Consider the following 11,970-nt stretch of genomic DNA (forward strand, 5'->3'; position numbering starts at 1 on the left):
ATATATTTTTTTACTTAATCAATTGGAAATCTAAGAAAAATAATTGTTAATATATATGTATTTTATCAAATATAATATGCATTTTATTGTATATTAAATATACAGATACCAGCAGCATTAGCCTTACCTGGAAGCCTGTTAAAAATGCAGTTTCATTCCCCATCCAGACCTCTTGAGCCAGAATCTGTATCTTAAACGAGAGCCTCAGATGAACCACATACATTTTATAGTTTGAAAGGCACTGGTCCATACTATATCATAGTGTGCATGTTTATACTTTCATGAACCTATTTTTCCCATCTGTATTTCCTAAGTGACCTTGTGAATAAGAAAATATTTATGGAATTTTAAAAGTTAAAAAAAAAGAAAGAGGGTTCCTCACTATTCATCTCCAAAGTTTATGAGGAATGACAAATTTTTTATCCACTTCTAAAAATATCCTTTGTAGAAATATAATATTATGAATTGCATTTTATATATTATTTATTACTAATTTCTAAATTGTGCATTTTTAAAAGATTTTTTCATTCCAGAAAGAAAGAGAGAGCATATACGCAGAAGGGGCAAGGGAGAGGGGGAGAGAATCTAAAACAGATTCTTCACTGAATGTGAAGCCCCACGTGGAGCTCGAGCCCACCACCCTGAGAACACAACCAGAACCAAAACAAGAGTCAGAGGCTTAACCATTTGTGTCACCCAAGCAACCCTAAATAGTGGTTTTAAATGGGACTGTAACCCTGAGAATGCATGTATTACTCAGATTAAGCATAACAGAAAAGAGAACAGGGCCACCTGGGTGGCTCAGTGGTTGAACATGTGCCTTTGGCTCAGGTCGTGATCTCAGGGTCCGGGATCAAGTCTCACATCAGGTAGTCCACAGGGAGCCTATACTTCTCCTTCTGCCTATGTCTGCCTCTCTCTGTGTGTCTCTCACAAATAAATGAATAAAATCTTAAAAAAAAAAAATTCAAGAAAAAGACAAGATTTTTCTCCCTTCTAAAGAAGATACCATTACTATTGCAGGGAGAAAAACTGGGCTAATGCGTGTAAAATTACGGAAACGTATTTGTGCACAACATGGTGTTTATTAAACTCTTAGTTACCTATCAATCAGATAACTCAGAGTTTTCTTTATGGTGCAGGGAATGATTTGTATAAGGATATTTTCTCTAAGAAAGCTGGAGAAGATGATTATGTAAGACAGCTAGGACTTGCCAGCATCTAATTTCACTGGGCTAAATAATATGTTTCATTTGTTGTTCAAGCTTTAAAGCAACAAAGTATCAGTTTGCAGAACTGGAAAAGGCCTCAGAGAGCAATAGAAGATATGAAATCATCATTCCATGTGCACTAAAGAAATTTGCCCTGATACGGTCCCTACTTCCTGATACTCATTCATATCCTAAAAGTAGTCTAAAAATTGGTTCATGATGAACATAAACATTACTGGTAAAATGGAAAATGTTCTTTTAAAATTGCATATCAGCATGTGAATTTTATTCGATTATTAGGGATACATTCTTTTTAAAATTACTTAGTTTAAAAACACCAAAAATATAATTGCAACCATTGCGTTTTATCCAATAATGTAAATTTGTGACATAATTTACTATATTTTCCCTCTGTGTAAACTACACCAGGGAGGCTAAGAAGCATTTTTGCGCTTAGACCACTTGGATATTATATAGGATATTAGCACTTGTTATACTGACTAATACACTGGGGACTTAGGTCAATGTAGCTTTCAAAAATTCTAACTTGTGAGATTATGGCTTTAAAGGGGTTATGTTGCTTTAACTACATATTATTAGTTATTTGCAAATAAAAACCTTACTGAATAATAATCAAATGAATATATGCTTGGACACAGATAGCTACCTCAATTTCTGGAAATAAGATGAGATATATATTTATGTAAATAAAATAAATATAATGTTACTTTTTACAAAAACATATCTCTCTACATAAGATGGAAGCAAATTTATGAACTCATTGCTGTGAGATGCCTATATATGTTTAATGGAGAGAAATAATCCAGATCCATTATCATGAGTTCTATTAGGAGTCCAATACTTCAGACATTTCATAGACTCAGGAACTTATTGAGTATTTGAATTCTTAGAAATTTATGTGTATTTTCTACCACTCTGTGCCAACATGCTAATACATACCTAGTTTATGTGTGATTCTAATCCTTATAAAAACTTTAATGCAAATTCTATCATTTTTATTTGATAATGCAAGAAAATTGGCTTTGGAATCAGAAATTCCTTATGTCTACTCCAAATGTGAATTCACTGCTTTGCCCATTCTGGTGATTATTTTACACTGCAACCTGCCAGAGCTTTGGGGTTTTCAGACATTTGGTCTAAAATTATTCGAGTATGCCTGCGAGAGTCTTTCTGAATGAGATTAATGCCTAAATCAATCAGTACACAGAATAAAGCACATTGCCCTCCTTCATGAGCAGGCCTCACCCAATCAAATGAAGAATTGAATAAAACAGAAGGGCTAAGAGGACCTTACCTCTTGCCTGCCATGAGCTGGCACATTTATTCTTTTCCTGCCTTCAGACTTGAGCAGAAGCATTGATTCAGTTCTTGGGCCTTGAACTTGTGGCTTTCAGATTGTAACTTCCAGGCTCTTCTGGTTCTCAGGCCTTCAGACTCAGAGTGAAACTACACTTATTGTTGGTTCCTCAGGGTCTCCAGCCTGGTCAACGGCAGATCTTGGGAATTCTCAATCCACACAAATCATATGAATGATATCTATAATACATGCAGCACAGAGGGGTGACCTCATCCAGTCTTCACCGTCACAGCCGTGCACCTGAAGAAAGGAGCTATATGACCATAAAGGTACTAAACAGGCTATGAATGGATGCTCTTCCTTAGGCTTGTGATAAAACATGCACTCCTCATAAGCACATAGAAAATATTCTGAGAGCACTGTTCTACAGTTGCCTTTAGTTGTTTGTTTGTTTGTCCTGAGATTCCCATACCCAACTTCACTTTAAGTAACACTAAAGCAGGTAAAGGGTTTACTGAATGGTTAATACAGTAGATTTCAGCAATGGAACAAATAATATTCATTAACAATAGGCTTCTGAAGTTTAGGTGAATATTTATAAGGAACTACAAAAATAGTTTTTATTCTCTCCACTTGTTTTATTATTACAAATTTTCTGATTCCCTATTTTAAGGTAATTATTAGCTTGAGACTGTGTAATGTAATTGCCAGAGGAAACTATTTATGGCATTCATTAGCTCTAGAGAGTATGTAAAGTTTATCAATCTAAGTTTTTGATGCCTATATAAAATTCATAAAGCAAACTATGATATTTTCAACAAATGGTACTGGAACACCTGGACATACATGTGCAAAAACATAAACAAGGAAAAAAGAACCTAGACATAGACTTTATGCCTTTCAGAAGAATATTAATGCAAAATGGATAATAGACCTACACGTAAAATTCCTAGAAGAAATCGAAGGAAATCTAGATGTCCTTGAGTTTGGTGATGACTTTTCAGAACCAATTCCAAATAATGATCCATGAAAAAAATAATGATATGTTAGATTTCATTAAAATTTAAATTATCTGGAGTATCTGGGTGGCTCAGTCAGTTGAACATCTGACTCTTGGTTTTAGCTTAGACATCCGGCTCTGTGCTGGATGTGGAACCTACTTAAGATTCTCTCTCTACTTCTCCCTCTGCTCCTCCCCCTGCTCACTCTCTCTCTTTCAAATAAATAAATATTTTTTTAAAAAAATTATTAAATTAAATTTAAAACATTTGCTCAGAGGGGATACCTGGGTGGCTCAGTGGTTTGGCGCCTGCCTTTGGCCCAGGGTGTGATCCTGGAGTCCTGGCATCAAGTCCCACGTCAGGATCCCAGGATGGAGTCTGCTTCTCCCTCTGCCTGTGTCTCTGCCGCTCTCTCTCCCTGTGTCTCTCATGAATAAATAAATAAAATCTTAAAAAAAAAATCTGCTCTGGAAAGGCACTGTCAAGAGAATGAGAAAGCAAGCCACAGACTAGAAGCAAATATTTTTAAAATATCTTTTCTGATAGACAACTGTTATCCAAAATATCCAAAAAATTCTTAAAACTCAATAAGAAAATGAACAACTCCATTTAAAAAAATAGGCAAAATACCCCAACTGGCATCTCACCATAGAACATCTACAGATGGCAAGTAAGCATAAAAAGATGCTCAACATCACATGCCATTAATGAATTGTAAATTAAAGCAACCATCACTACATATCGATAACAACGACAAAAATGTGACACACTGACAAATGCTAGGAGGGACCTGGAGCAATAGGAACTCTGCTTCATCACTGGTGAGAATGCAAATGAGTATAGCCACTTTGGAAGACAATTCAACGGTTTCTTAGAAAACTAAACCTACTCTTTCATATGATCTAGTTCCCATGCTTTTTGTACTTACACAAATCAATTAAAACATGCTCAAACAAAACCTGCACATGGATCTTTACAGGATCTTTACTCATCATCATCAAATCTCAAAAGGAACGAAGACTCACTTCAACGGGTGAGTGGATAAACTGTGGTACAGTCATAAGAAGGAATAGTGATCACAAAAAGAATTGAGCTATGAGGCCACAAAAGACAAGATGAAACCTTGAAAACATATGGTTAAGTGACAGAAGCCTATCTGAAAAAGCTACCTATGGTCTGATTCTAACTGTGTAACATATTGAAAAAGTCAAAACTATGAAGAAAGTAAAGACATCTGTGTTTGCCAGGGGTTTGTGAGGAGGGAAGAAGAGACAAATAGGTGAAGCACCAGAGATTTTTAGGGGATTGAAACTATTCCGTATGTTATTATAATGGTGGATACATGTTACCCAACATTTTTAAAACCCATAGAATGTACAACACAAATGCAATGCAAACTATCAACTTGAATGAATGACAATTTATCAATGTTGGCTCATTAATTGTAAGAAATGCAGTACAGTAATGTGATATATAAATAATAAGGGGGCCAAGGGAAGAGTGAGGAGGTATACGAGAATTCCCTGTACTCTCCATTTAAGTTTTATTTGACCTAAAACAGCTCTAAAAATCAGTACACAATTTTAAAAAATCTATAAATTACATGTTTATGGAATTTTCTCAATAGACATTTTGTTTTCAAAATTATACTGCCACCAGAAGCACCTGGATGGCTCAGTTGGATAAGTGTCTGACTCTCTCTCTCTTTTTTTTTTTTTTAAGATTTTATTTATTTACTCATGAGAGACACAGAGAGACAGGCAGAGATACAGAGGGAAAATCAAGCGCCCTGTGGGGAGCCCGATGCGGGACTCATCCTTGGACCCAGGATCACAACCTGAGCTGAAGGCAGATGCTCAACCACTGAGCCACCTAGGGGTCACAGCGTCAGACTCTTATTTCAATTCAGGTGTGTGAGATGGAGCTCCACATGGGGCTCTTCACTGGGTGTGGAGCCTGCTTGGGATTCTCTCCCCTCTTCAATGAGTGAGTAGCCAAATTAACCTTACATAAAAAAATGTGTATTTTTAATAGAGATAACAGCACTTATTGAGGTATAAAATTGCCCTAATAACCCAGTTAGAAGAATTAGTGGAATTTTGTTACTTTCATGTTTTTTAATTGGAAGCTTCATATATACTGCTTTATATTTTTATCTCTGAAGTCTAGGTACAGAAAATTGAAAAGTAATACTAATAACTCAGCTACAGTGGACCATTTAATTCAATACAGATTTATCCTTTCAGTATGAAATTATATTAATTTATTAATCATGACTGACTTCTTATTACATAAAAAAACAATGTATGCATGATTAAACTAATGCCCCCAGGGAATACCTCTCTAAATTATTTTTAAACATTTACCTTGATTATGCATCTTGGCTAGGAAAATGAGAATCAATGTCACTTCCTGCAAGCCATGAAATTCAGAGTAAATAAAGTTATTTCTGGGGACAGCTTACTTTCGTTTTTCATCTCAACCAGCATTTTATATTTAAAAATTTTAATTTATATTATCTTTAAATTGCCTTTATTTCCCCCATTTTATAATTATAGTAGCTCAATTGCATTGCTATCTAAAACTGAACAGGAATTAGTAGTTTAAACAAACATATATATGTATTATATATATTATATTGTTATATACATTAATTTATATATTTACATGAGTTTATTTATTAATATATTTATATATATATGTATTTACATTTGTATGATGTTCTCCTGGGGACATGGGTCTGATTTTTAAAATATATATTAAATATTCATTATATATGATTTATTGTATATTTATTTATTTAAAATTTAGATATAAAGTGATAGGTTGGATTCCATACCAGACTTTGAATATATTAGCATCATTACTTCTAAGCAGTTTGCTAATTACTCATAGTTTTAAAATAATCCAGCTATGATGTATGCACAGACACACACACATACAAAATACTTATACACACAGAAACCCTGGGCACCAGTTGCAAAAGACACTGCTGAGACTAGTTTGAAGTGTGTACTCAAAGCAGAGCAGAGAAACAAACAGAGAAAAATAATTTAGCCCTTTTATAAAATAAGAAATGAAATTTAGCACTCATAAGCTAATCTGTTAAACTTTTCTAAATCAGTAAGGAAGTCAAGATAAGATCATAATTGGGATAATTGGGATGGCAAAAAGAGCCAACACGCATCCTTTGAAATGTGACTTTGAAGATCATCCCATTAAGAATTAGTCCACTTCCTCACCAATAGAAACTTGGCTGCTTTGATAGTTTCTTGGCCAATATGTGCCTGACATAAGTGATAGTATACCAGTTTTGATCATAGTAATCAACCATTCTTACTGGCTACTGCTTTCTCTTTTAAATTCTGTTGTTGCCATGTGAACAAGCTTGGTCTTTGTTATATGAACAAGTGAGATTGTCCAGCAGACAGTCAGAATATACTCAGAAGCAGAGCCAACTAGAGGCCTTCAGCTTAGTGCAAACACATGAAGGAGATCTGCTGTGATCAGAAGTACAAGCCATTGGAGATCAGTCTAAAGTTGAAATCTGAAGAATTGTGAAGTAAAATTTATCTTATGATTTATCTTATGTATTGATTATTAGCTTGCTAAGCATAAATAACAGGAACAAAAATATAACAAAAATAGCAATATGAACACAAAATACTCCAACTCAAATGCATATTATTATATTTTTGAAATAATTCACATTTTCTAAAAGTCATCTAAATAGAAGATCCATGCATTACAGGAGTAGACAGATAGATAGAGTGGTGTATGGATGAACGCATGGACAGATAAATGTGTGAGTGGTAAGTTGATGGATGAAATAAACAGACAAGCAGACAGAGATGATAGATACACAGGTTATAGGTAGATATAGATTTACAGTTATTTTACATTAAAAATACATACATATATACTAGAAAAATGAATCTGAAATATGATTGGTAGCTAAATCATACATAGTTTATTTTAGAAAATTTAAATTGTCTTCTAATGAAATATTAACATAAAATTAGTTGAATTTTTCGGTTCTGGAATCCCCCTGGATAGATATTTGCTGTCTCCTTTATCTCATATCTTCTTTATATTTTTATATTTTGTTCAAGATTCAAGATGAGTATCTCAAATTTATCTTTAAGCTTTTCTTTTATTTTGATACTATAATTTTTGCAAAATTCTTCTTGTTTTCTGTTGCCTTTTGAGAGAAGTAATATCTTTTTGAAAATCTTTGAAGATATCTGTATGTCCCTTTTCTTCCCATGCATTGGACCTATTTCTTCTGAGGCCATCTTTTCATTTATTTTGCTCCTTTGCATCCCCTATAGGTCAGGTGACAGATGATTACACATAATTAGGATTTACTGAAAAATATGATACTTCATATATATACATATAAAATAATGCATATATATGCAGATATACATAAACACATAAAAATATATGGAATAAGTATGCCCACTAAAACAGTATAATATATAGATGTGTGAATTCAGTTAACCTGTAATGTAAGGGCAGATTTCAAAATCTGAACTATTAGAATCAGAAACTTACACATATACAACTGCATGTTCATTTTGTTTAAACATTCTCACACTGGGAGGGGCATCTGTGTGGCTCAGTGGGTGAAGACATCCAACTCTTAATTTCAGCTCCAGTCATGATTTTGGGATTGTACAATCAAGCCTGGCATCTGGCTCCCTTCTGGGTGTGGAGCCTGCTGATGATTCCTGCTCTGCCTCTTCCCCTCCCTGCGCCTTTCTCCCTCTCTCTCAAAAAAAAAAAAAAAAGAAAAAAAGGTTCTCACATTTGGAATCCACATTCAGATGTGGCTACAGGACCTTAGTAAATTGTATCCTAAATGTGCATTACACGTTTCATTAACTAGATTAACAGGTTTTTAAAATAATTATTCATTACTAAAAATAGCAATGTTTAAGAAATACTAAAAAGAACTGTCAGGTTGCACAGTCCTTGCATGAACAGGGACAGGGAGTACCTAATATGAATACCTTGCATGAACTGTAATAAGGATCTAACAAACTGCATATTCAAAATTTACAAAAGAACATTCCAGGTTGAGAGTCCTACTTAATCCAATTAATGGAGTATCTCAGCTACACACTCAATAAAAGGTTAACTTATCCTGCCAATAAAACTGTGTGGAGGCCACCTCAGGAGAATTAAAGCAAATCATCACCTAATTATATGCCTTACCACAGTGTAAAGGCTTAAGAATTATGTTTCTAAAAATGGGACAATTTTTAATATTATTTTGCTAGGAGGAAAAAAATTATGAATTAAATTCTATTAAGCATCTGTTGCAAACACAGAATTGTTGATCTTGGAGTCCCAGCTAGCACTGTGCTATAGAAAACAAAGTGATTAACTCCACTGCCCTGCCTGCCTTCTAGGAGATAAAAGATAAGTCAATGAAATGAAAAAAAAAAAAAAAAAAAAAAAAAAACCCACACAAGTCACATAACATTACTTCTAAGATAAACATAAAAGACACATCAAACATGAAAGGACAAATAGAAACCAACACAGATTGTTCGGGTCTTTGAAGATATGTCTTTGCAAGAACAGGAAAGTGCCTGATCTAATTGGGGACTCCTTGAGCCTCCATTAGAGCCTGAGACAAATCACTTCTCCAGGTAGATGTGATGACCCCCAACAAATCATGCACATGTAACTTCTGTGAGGAGCTTGGCAGGGGTGAGACTGCCAGCAGAGTACCCATTTGTTATAGAGCATTCTTTTCCTTCTTCTTTTTCTTCTTCTTTTACAATATAAAGCATCCTAAGAGGGATTGTATTTTAAGCCCTTATTACATATTATTTTTATTATATGTTTTATCAAATTTGTGTTTGTCAGGCAGGAATAATATTTCAGATAGATCCCAGTTTACATCAGAATGAAGAATATTGCCTAAAAAGCAAGGGTGTGAGAGACTGGAACAAATGCCAGCAAAGAGGACCAAGATCCTTAAAGATGAGGCTGGAATCATTAGAATCCAAGAATATTAGATAGAAATCATAATCATAATACCAAACTAATGCAGAGCATGTACCATTTGCCCAGTGCTGCCATATATACTTCACATATATTACCTGCTTTATTTTCAAAATAATCCTTTAAGGTATTAGGTCCACTGTGCTTATTGTATAGATGAAAAAATAAAATCTTGAGAAGTTAAATACCTTGTTGAAATTTACGTAACAAGTAATGGGGAGTCTGAGATTGTCCCAGGTATTTTAAGTTTATTCTGCACTGATGATCCCAGAGTTCATGTTTAGTATATGAGCTGGACTCTGTTGGCCTCTGTGTTTTGATATCAACAGAAGATAGTTTAGAATTAGAGCTCTGACCTGACCTCATATAGTTGGTGTGTGGATTAAAGCAAACACAGAAGACAGAGTTATTCACATTATTGTTTTTGTAAAAATAAGTGTTTTGAGTTCTTTGTCCCATCCCATGCTTACCTTAAGAAACAAAATTGTAGTGATTTGGTGACCTATAGTTAAGTATTTTATTTTATTTTATTTTATTTTATTTATTTTATTTTATTTATTTTATTTATTTTATTTATTTTATTTTATTTATTTATGATAGGCACACAGTGAGAGAGAGAGAGAGAGAGAGAGAAGCAGAGACACAGGCAGAGGGAGAAGCAGGCTCCATGCACCGAGAGAATGACGTGGGACTCGATCCCGGGTCTCCAGGATCGCGCCATGGGCCAAAGGCAGGCGCTAAACTGCTGCGCCACCCAGGGATACCTATTGTTAAGTTTTTAATAAAATCTGTAGTGCATTTAATATAAAATATTTGAAATTCTAATTTACTTTTGTTTTTGTATCAATGTAAATTTTATTTGTACCTTAAACAAACATATGAGCTAGAGAAATTCATTTTTAAGAACACTGATTATTGAATTTTCTAGAATTGAATAATTAGAGAATTATTCTAATTCTATAAGTTTTATGATTATCAAGTCTTTAAAATGATTTATTAGTAAAAAAAATGATTTATTAGTAATTTCATTAAACAAAGTTAAATGAGGATTATTGAAAGCTGATTTTTATCCTGTTTTTAATGTTTTAGAAAGCTGATTTTTAAATAAGAATTTTTATAAATGCCAAATAATCCGTTTTGACATCTATCTCTACTAAAATGTTTTGTTGTTTTCAAACAATGAGATAATCAGGGATAATTTTATTGTATACGCCCTAGTCATTTATTCCTTCATTCACATGAGAAAGGTCCATTAAACACTTATGATGAAGAAGATTTACTTAATTTTATTCCTTATTTAAGATTTATAACATTGTTATATTACAAAATAGACTCTGAACCTGGTGTTCACATCAGGCCTGTGTTTACAGTTGTAAATCACATTCCTTAGCCTTATATAAATTTCCTCCCATCTGTTTTACTTATGTAGATAATTTGTGAAATGACATTAAAACTAATAATAATGATAATAATGCTTTTATTTTGCAACCTCAAAAGCTTATTTTGATTTATGAGTCATAAGGATAAAATAATTAGTATAATACATGGGACAGGGAGCAGTTAATGTTAGAAAATTAAACTGCCTATAGCATTCTTGGGGATAACATTCTTTTCAAACCAGATCTGGTGAACTCAAATCCATATCTAACAGAACTCATCCAAATACAAATTTCCCATCCTTAGGCCAAGTTATAAAACAAAGGGCAATTTATTTTATGCATTGCAAGATGTTGCCCACAAAAGAGACAGTTAAGCCAGCATCTCGATGTAGGTGTATACTACACCTGTGAATTGAAGATTTATCTGATTTTCCCTCCATGAGGCTGCTACTGATAATGAATATTCATTCTGGTTAATTACTTCCTCTAGTGCATTAAATATACTCAATCTATGGTTTCTTAAAGTACGCTATCACAATCCTAGGTTTAATAATGTTTGTTTTCAAGGTTATCAAAATTATCCAAATAAGTTTAGTCTATTTAATAAATAAAACCAATTTTCCACAAAAGCATAACCATCTTCTATACATTGTCATATGTACAAATCCAGAGAAAAAGAATTTCAGTATGATAGAATTGGTAAATATTTAGCTAAATTTAACTGTTGTTATAAATGTAGAGCATCCAATAATCACCAAAAACTTGTCAAAAACATATCAAAATATCAGAGGCACAAATAAAAGAAGAGCATCGTTCCAAAGCTCAGAGCATTGGTCACAGCTTTCAGAGAAGTGGAGATTGCTTGGGACGAACTCAATGTTTCTTTTTTTTTTTTATTTTTATTTTTTATTTTATTGGAGTTTAATTTGCCAACATATAGCATAACACCCAGTGCTCATCCCGCCAAGTGCCCCCGTCAGTGCCCATCACCCACCACCCTTTATTCCCTTTCACTAATTTTTATAGTGAAATGAATGAGACCA

At 33.7% G+C, this 11,970-nt stretch overlaps 1 long non-coding RNA gene across 1 annotated transcript; it reads left to right on the forward strand.

Moving 5' to 3' along the window:
* Positions 1–6,929: 6,929 nt before the first annotated feature.
* Positions 6,930–10,358, forward strand: LOC144301788 (uncharacterized). The gene is made up of 2 exons (XR_013368677.1): positions 6,930–7,092; positions 10,157–10,358. It is a non-coding gene; the product is annotated as an uncharacterized LOC144301788 (long non-coding RNA).
* The last annotated feature ends 1,612 nt before the right edge of the window (positions 10,359–11,970 follow it).

This window comes from Canis aureus, chromosome 30 (assembly GCF_053574225.1).
Source record: "Canis aureus isolate CA01 chromosome 30, VMU_Caureus_v.1.0, whole genome shotgun sequence".
Classification (NCBI taxonomy): Eukaryota; Metazoa; Chordata; class Mammalia; order Carnivora; family Canidae; genus Canis; species Canis aureus.